This window comes from Schistocerca cancellata, chromosome 6 (genome assembly GCF_023864275.1).
Source record: "Schistocerca cancellata isolate TAMUIC-IGC-003103 chromosome 6, iqSchCanc2.1, whole genome shotgun sequence".
In the NCBI taxonomy this organism is placed as follows: domain Eukaryota; kingdom Metazoa; phylum Arthropoda; class Insecta; order Orthoptera; family Acrididae; genus Schistocerca; species Schistocerca cancellata.
Window position 1 is genome coordinate 352,817,440 of NC_064631.1, and position 8,970 is coordinate 352,826,409.

Sequence of the window (8,970 nt, forward strand, 5' to 3'; positions counted from 1 at the left end):
TGATGTAGTGAAATTTTAGTAGGATTTAAGATTTTAAACCAATGTTTAAAGAGAGATGAAATTATTAATGTTAGAAGTAAAACGAGAGTAATGATTTCAGTGAAAATGAGACATGAGATTGTGTAATTAACAAATATTATCTTGCAATCCCATTTTCACTGAAATAATTTCTCTCATTTCACTTATAAATCTAACATCAATAATTTACTCTCTGGAAACGGAAATACTCTGTACATGCAGTAGTTTAAAATCTTTGATCCTGTTAAAATTTCACTGAATCACGTATTTACCTTTGAGCCTTATGATGGAGTAACAGCTGCAAACCGGTTTGTGAGTTAAATAATAGAAATTGTAGAATGTTTCACCAGCGTTGTGTGGGTTTTCATTCCTAATGTATAAAATATTCTACGAAGAACCGACGGAACAACCAGTGAATGTAATATCTCATCCTCATGACACAGGTGGCGTCAAATAGAAAGACTTGCACCATGCAGCCGCACAACTCCATAAATTGTGTTCCTGCCAAAAGTTCCATACGAAGATGATCTTTTATATATCCATTCATGACCACGGCTGTAACTATACATGAAAGTACAAAATTTCGAAGTTATACCTGCTACACTGTGCTCTCAGGAAAATTTTGAATGCTCAGCTTTGGTTATGTCGCCCTTTTAAAGAGAGAGGGGTAAAGACCATAGAGTGCATCTCCTCCTACGATTATCGGTTATAGCTCCAGCTTTGGGGAAGGAGCGGAGGAGGCAGGTCGTCGGCCAGAGATTGCTGACCGGGCAGGTAGCACTGCGAGGTGCAGAGTGAGTGTCGGCGCTGAGGCCGTTGGCTGCGCCGGTCTGCCTTTGACGTGTGCTCGCGCTTGGCTGCGCCCATCCTCCGGCATCACAGGATACGGGCTACAGGCTACGGGCTACGGGCTACATGCTGCCGCCAGCAGAGGAGAGAGAGCTCCTCTTTTTCTGAGCCGCCGCGGTGAGGGGCCGATGGCAAGGGAGGGGCAGGGTGGGGGAGGAAGTCGGCCAGCATTTCCCACGGCGGCTCCTGATTTAGAGTCGCCTGCCGGCCCATCAATACTGCAGATTGATCGCCCGAAACAGGACGGCTCGAGTAAGCTGCCACGGCCGCGGACACAGCGGAGAGCCCGGGGAAGGGGAATAGGGCTGAGGGAGGGGCGGGAACCGAGTCCCTCAGTCTCCGCCGCCTCCCTGTTCCATTTGCCATTTCCGTGTCGCTGGAGTGCGACGAGACATTGAATGAAATGGCGAAAGATGGCTGTGGAAAAGAACACAGAATCCAATCTCTGTATGGAATTGCTTCTGCACCCCGCTCAAGCTGCTGCTGCTGCTGCTGCCGCCGCCGCCGCCTCCTCCGCCGCCACTGAAAGGTTTCTGGAGGGCACCGACGCCACCGCGTACTCTCATGTTTGGTTACGCCACACCACACGGAGTGTGGGAACTCGCAGCGGAAATCACGCCGCACAGAAGATGTATTTGCCCTGTGTGACACCGTTCTTGCTAGTGCAGAGACTTAAAGGTACTTCGATAACACACATCCATGTATATGAAATACATATCTCACAATTAGTGAATGAAAAAATTACAATGGTTCCAGTCCTTTAGGAATGTTTCTCTCTTTTGTTAGGCAAGCAACGTAACATTAATAGCTTTCCATTTAACCCTGTACGCACACTCACTACCAGCTAGTATGATAACTGTCTTAAGATAACCATGGTCTAATCTATAATAACCTTGACAACAAAGGGTGTCCCGAGAGCAATTGTCAATGTTCAGGGATATGACAGCAACCATCACTCAGAGCGAAAATGTGTATTTCCATATTTTGAGAGGTGGTAATGTCGATGAAGAAAAAAAAACCAGTTATATGAGCTCTACCACTACTGCTATCGTATGACTATTGCCTCTCGTCAAGTAGACAGTTCGCCGGGAGCAAGCCTTTCGATTTGACGCCCCTTCGGCGACTTACGCGTCGATGGGGATGAAATGATTGTGATTAGAACCACACAACACCCACTCCCTGAGTGGAGAAAATCTCCGACCCAGCCAGGAATCGAACACGGACCCTTAGGACTGACATTGTGTCGCGCTGACCACTCAGCTACCGGGGGTGGATATATGAGCTCTAAAGTGTATACTGTAAGAGCCATGAGCACTTGTTTATCTTCGCTAGTATGGAACACGTCTCATGAACTGAAAAAGCACTCATATATCTAAAGTATGCATTTTAGATTCCATGTTTAATAAACAGTTTTTTCTTGGTTTGACCCAAACTACCTTCACCCAAAATATGGGAAGCAAAGAGCTTGCAGTAGCAGATCTGTTTCGCAGCATCTAAGATGAAGAAGTGCTCATAGCTCCTAATGCATACATCTTGGAGCCTACGATTACTAGACGTTTTGCTTCGAATGATCGTGCCTTTCATATCTCTTAGTATTAACCATTCCTCCGGGGATACCTTATATAGTGGACCCAATCGATGGCAGCTCAACTCCTTGAAGTGGAGACAAAATATCCCTTCCTTTCTCTATGACAGAAACCGCATGTCCCTTTGCATTATTTGAGTAAGGATTGAAATATTAAAGAAAAGGGAAGAGAACTTAGTTACAGAGAGTCATCACTTCTGTAACAACGTGGATGTAACAGTAAAGCTGTGAGGACGGGGCGTGAGTCGTGCTTGGATAGCTCAGTTGGTAGAGCACTTGCCCGCGAAAGGCAAAGGTCCCGAGTTCGAGTCTCGGTCCGGCACACAGTTTTCATCTGCCAGGAAGTTTCATATCAGCACACGCTCCGCTGTAGAGTGAAAATTTCATTCTAGAAACATCCCCCAGACTGTGGCTATGCCATGTCTCCGCAATATCCTTTCTTTCAGGAGTGCTAGTTCTGCAAGGTTCGCAGGAGAGCTTCTGTAAAGTTTGGAAGGTAGGAGACGAGGTACTGGCAGAAATAAAGCTGTGAGGACGGGGCGTGAGTCGTGCTTGGATAGCTCAGATGGTAGAGCACTTGCCCGCGAAAGGCAAAGTTCCTGAGTTCGAGTCTCGGTCCGGCACACAGTTTTAATCTGCCACGAAGTTTCATATCAGCGCACACTCCGCTGTAGAGTGAAAATTTCATTCTAGAACGTGGATGTTTGTAGTTCGATGAGAAAGTAATGAGAAAAATTCGGCATATTTTTTTCTTGATGCTCATATGAGTGAACTTAAGTCAGTCACACATTATTACGATACGTCAAGCAACTTATTTTAAACGCTGACTACACTTTAAAGTGATACATTATACTATTTTTAGTCCTAGTCACCAAGCCCCTGCAAACAGTGGTGGGAACGCTCTTTCAGTCGTTCAGTTTCTCAACGGTACAAATTCTCTCCTTGGTCACGGATCCATTCCAGAACGGCTGTGTGAACGTCGTCGTCGTTGGAAAATGTCTTTCCTTTTTCTGCCTCCACTGTCAGGACATTACCACCTGTGGTTGACGGACTTGCTTCCCTACAGCCAGGACCCACGTCTGGACGGCCTTATTCAAGCAGTTTGCACCAGTTTACTGCAAATGGATGAGACATAATTCTGGTGCATACACCACCAGAATTTAACATGTGCAATTTACATGTTTTACCCACAAAAATTGTACTTTACCACCTACTTTAACGTGGAGTTCGCTTCCAGTTCATGCGACAACTTCACTCGCACACTGCAATGCACTGAAGCAGAACTGTTTCCACGAAAACCAGAGCACGTAATCTCTCCTGACAATGCGTCACTTCTGTTGCAGAATGGTCTTGTTAGTATCGGACGACATGTGTAACTTACTTCTTAAAATCCCTAAATAATTTTCTGGTCTGAGTTTTGTTCTATCACTGATACCAACTCACTTTCTTGTTGCTTTGTAACAATAATTTTTCGTCTGGCATTAACGACGCATATCACCTTTCGGTACTTTTAATCCACTAATCTCTTAACACTTTTCATCAGGTTGTTCACGAATATACGAGTATTCTGAACCTGTGAGAAAATCTCTGTAATCTCTAGAGGTTCCTATAAATCTATCTTTATTCCTGCCACTGCGTACTTCAACTCTCCTTCAACGTCACGAATAACCTACTTAACATTTCGCTTTCTATTACATTCCTGGATTGCTATTTCTACATACAATTTACATTTCCAGTCTCGCTACATTGCCTTGAACTGTTTCACGAACTTACTGCTTTGTGCTACTGTCAGATACTTATCGACCGTAGCCTCCTCAGAACTCGTGTCTGTTAGTGTTCCGGACCTCAAATTAAGTAACTTGGTCCAACATTTCCTCCGCTAATGTCGCGTACCAATTCAATATGCGAAACGTTCCCTACAACAGAATATCGCTTAAAGCAGGGCTTAACAACTGGCCGGTTTTGAGCGCGAGTACTCACGTCTGCTCAGGCACGTGCTCGCGAGCAGGTGCAACGTCGCGGAGAAGGGAGGGAGGGACATGCGCGCGCACGTTTGAATAGGGCCACAGCGTGCCTATTGAATTCGCGCCGACTGTGTAACTTTTAAACTGCTACGATCAGCTCTAACAGTCACTTCGCTGGTTAAGAATCATGTCAAGTCGCCGTTGTGTAACCACAAGCATGCTTTCGCAGTTCAACCCCCATTAGGAGGAATTGTATCTGTTAACAGAAAAAGATGGTGTTGCAAAATGTTTGGTATGTCACAAAACGCTGAATTCTTTTAGGAAATTTAATTTGCAGCGACATTATATGTCGTACCATGCGAAAGACTACGGAAGTGGAAAATGTGATGGACCAGATCGTGCACAGGAAGTTATTAAACTTAAAAGGAAGCTATCCGAATAAGATCTGGACGACGAAGAAAAATCAACTGAGGCAGCTCTCAGAGTGAGTTACAAAATTGCTTTGCTTTTAGCAAAATCCCTGCGCCCCTTCACTGATGGCGATTTAATAAAAGAATGTTTGGTAGTTGCAGCGGAACATTTGAGTCCATCTCAAGTTGAACAGTTTCGGATTGTGCCATTATCTAACATGACCATTATGCGTTGCATACAGGAGATGGCAGACGACGTCCAGAGCCAGCTTGTAAATATCTGTAAAGATTTTATGGCGTATTCTCTAGCTCTGGACGAAAGTGTTGATATCACTGGAACAGCGCAGCTTGCCATATTTATTAGAGGTGTTAATAGAGATCTTCAGGTGAGGGAGGAGCTCCTCGATGTAGTAGCAATGAAGGACACTACAACCGGAGGTGATATTGTAAGTAGTGTTGAAGAAAGTGTTGAAAATATAGGATTGTCGTGGAATTCTTTAGTTGCAGTGTCTACAGACGGTGCACCAGCGATGACAGGGAAAAAATCAGGTTTCCTTGCGCTGTTGAAGAAGGAAATGCAAAAACTGACCGTGCCGAAATAAATAAGGGGCGTTCACTGTGTGATCCACCAGGAAAACGTACGTGCAAAGAGTATCACTCTAAAAAATGTGATGAGTGTTGTTGTTCGTACAACCAATTACATAAGGAAGCATGGGCTACAACACAGGCAATTAAAAAGCTTTCTTGAGGATGTAGAAAGCCAGTACCGTTGCCTGCTTTATTACAGCGAGGCCCGCTGGCTTAGTCGTGGCGAATTATTAAATCGATTTTTTTGCCTATTAGATGAGATAAATATGTTCATGGAAATAAATAACATGTGTGTTCCTGAATTGAAATAGCCTTCATGGAAATGTGATCTCGCGTTCTTAGCAGATTTAACTAGCCATCTGAATGCTTTGAACATTTCACTACAAGGTAAAGATCTGCTAATTACTCATTTTATAGATCGAATACGAGCTTTTAAAATGAAATTGACACTTTGGGTGAGTCAGCTGGAGACAGGAAATCTAGCTCATTTTGCTAAATTATCATCCATTCAAGATGTTCACAAAGACTGTGAAAGTTATTCACATAGTTTAGTTGCCCTTATCGAAGAATTTGATCAACGCTTTCAAGATCTGACAGCACTAGACAGTGATTTTGATCTGTTCTCCTCTCCATATTCAGCGAATATTGAAGAGATTCGTCCTGAGCTGCAACTAGAAATTATTGACAGTGTGACAGAGAATACAGAGACAAATTTCAGAACAAGAAAAACATTTTGGAATTCTACAGACACTTCCGTCAGGACAGATTTCCTCGTTTGCACGAACTGGCGGCTACAATAATAGCAATTTTCGGTTCCACGTATGTTTGTGATCAACTGTTCTCTGCAATGAAATATAACAAGACGCGCCTGAGAAACGCATTGTCTGAACGAAATTTAAACTGCACGCTGCGCCTACAATGCACAAGAACAATTACTCCGAACATTAAACGCTATTGTGAAGGGCAAAAAGTACAAGATAACCGAGAATCCCACACTTCAGTGACTCCTTTTATTGTGTAACAGTTCACAAATTAATACAAATGTAGAGGCATACACTAAGCTAATGTGGCTCGTGTACATTCTCCTTTATTTGTTTCATTTGTGGCAGTAATAATTTGTGAGTGATATCCCTGCAGGTGGCCGCGGATTTACATTGACTGGCGGCAGCTGTTGTGTGCCCCACGTGACTCTCCCCACTCTCCGCTCTGGTCCGGTAGTGGGGATAGCGTTATCGCGCTGCTCCGTGCTCGCGCCTTTTTTTTAAATTTATTTTATTTGGCCTTTGAGTGTGTACTCAATTTAGCCATCGGCAACACAATGACAATGTACACATAATTGAATTAACAGATACAGAAATGCATATTTACAAGAATGAAAAGCTTAACTGTTACAGTTTTGTACTTAATGTTTTAAAAGTTGAATTGAATTGAAAAATAATTAAAGTGTCTTGGCGTACAATTCACACCAATTCTGGAATATCTTCATCAGCAAGACATATTTATAATTGACGTACACCATTAAAACCTACAGATTGTGATCAGTACTCTTGATGAAGTTAACGATCACTTTATATAGACGAACGTCTTTAGTACACAAAAGAGAAGAAGCTGATTGAGGAAGATGGTAGCCCATACTCAGCAATATCTTCAAAAAGACCAACCTTTCACGGTCAAATTTGGGGCACATAAATAAGATGTGATTGACATCAGCTTCCGACTCAGGATCACACTCACATGCTGGTGAACTGTAAACGTTGATCCGATGTAGATGCTGTAAGAAAGAGACATGATTGAAGCGGAGTCTTATGATGGTAGAAATCGTGGATCGGTCCAGATGTGTCCTCATGAACCACGGCTGTGAAGGAATCCGAGGTTGTAGCACTGCGTAATAACCGCCTTTTGTCTGTTGAGAAACGTTCCACATTTCCTGCCATTGTTGTCTTGCGTGATCCTTGACTGCACGTAAGTAGCCTGTATAAGGAAGCTGCAGATCCAGTACGGTGCCTAACGTTGCCGCTTGTTTGGCTAATGCATCGACTTCATCATTATAGACGATACCAGAGTGGGAAGGTACCCACAACAAATGGATCGTCCGGCCCGTGCGTGTGCTGCGAATATATTCAGATATCACATCCACGATATAACTGTTGGTCGTTTTGTTCCATCGACTGTACTGAATGTATTTAAGAACGCTTTGCGAGTCAGATACTATCAATATCTTTGGGAAGGAACTGCTAGAGACAAACTTAAGTGCTTCCAAAACCGCCACTGTCTCCGCCGTAAAAATAGAAGTGCTCGTAGGCAGTTTGAAGGTTTTGCGGATCTGGAGCTGAGGGCAGAAAAAAGCGCATCCTGTACACTCTTCTTGCTGAATTTTGGAGCCATCAGTATATACACAGAGAAAACCCGGCCATTGTGCTTGAACGAGACGATTGAAGCCAACGGTGATATTAGTACTGTCCAGCCAGGTCGTACTTAAATAATGGACTGGGATCTGAGAGCAGAGCGTTTGAAGGTCATATTCAAAAACAGGTAGATGCGCTGTACGCCGTATAGAATGTATGACAGGTGACCAAGTGTCAAAACTGGCACAAACGGCTGGCACTTTATTCCTTCTGTGGGATGCAATCCACAGTCGATAAATGCAGTCTCTACTTTGATAGACGGAACTGTCCATAATGGCCATACCTTGAATGTAGAATTTGTCCGATAACATTTGGCGCCTAATGCTCAAGGGCATCTCCCCTGCTTCTATTAAAAGGGCGTTGGTGGGCGTCGATCGCATGGCTCCAAGACAGGTACGAATGGCTCTATATTGAAGAGTATCTAATTTGGAGAGGTGAATCTTTGACGCAGTGTGGTAGAATTGACAGCCATAGTCTAATCGAGATCGAATTATCCCTCGGTACATGGTGAGTAAAACACTCTGGTGCGCTCGCCACCAGACACGAGTGAGTGATCTGATTACATTTAAACCTTCTTCACACTTGGTAACGGTGGATCGGATGTGGGGCGCCCAGCTTAACCGAGAGTCAAAAATCATCCCCAGAAATCGAACGTGAGATTTTATTTGGAAGGTGTACTTGCCACAGGTAATGTGATCTTCTGAGCTGACGTCGACTTGGAGAAGGGAACGACTGCTGATTTCTCAGCCGAGATCTCCAGCCCATTGATAGAGAGCCACTCATCGATGTGTGCGATGGTTGTGGTTAATGCCGTTTTGGCCTGAAGATATGAAGCAGAAGTAGAATAAACACATATATCATCAGCATACTGTAGGATTTTTGTGGGGGGAGTAAGTATGCGTTCTAGGTCGTGCGTATATAGAGTATACAGGAGAGGACTTAAAATTTCACCTTGCGGCAAGCCCTGGGAGACATAAAAAGGTCCGATCATGGTACCTTTGAAACGGACGTAGATCGTTCTTTGAGTAAGCAGGGTACTGATACCGTAGATCATCCGTGAAGGAATTCCGAATCCTGCCAGCTTGTCCAAGAGTATCGGTATTTGTACGTGATCATATGCACCCTTAACGTCAAGAAAAGCTGCCACTACT

General features: G+C 43.9%; 1 non-coding gene across 1 annotated transcript; it reads left to right on the forward strand.

The window, feature by feature from the left end:
• The first annotated feature begins 2,700 nt into the window (after positions 1-2,700).
• Trnas-cga (transfer RNA serine (anticodon CGA)) lies at positions 2,701-2,775 on the forward strand. The gene has a single exon. It is a non-coding gene; the product is annotated as a tRNA-Ser (tRNA).
• The last annotated feature ends 6,195 nt before the right edge of the window (positions 2,776-8,970 follow it).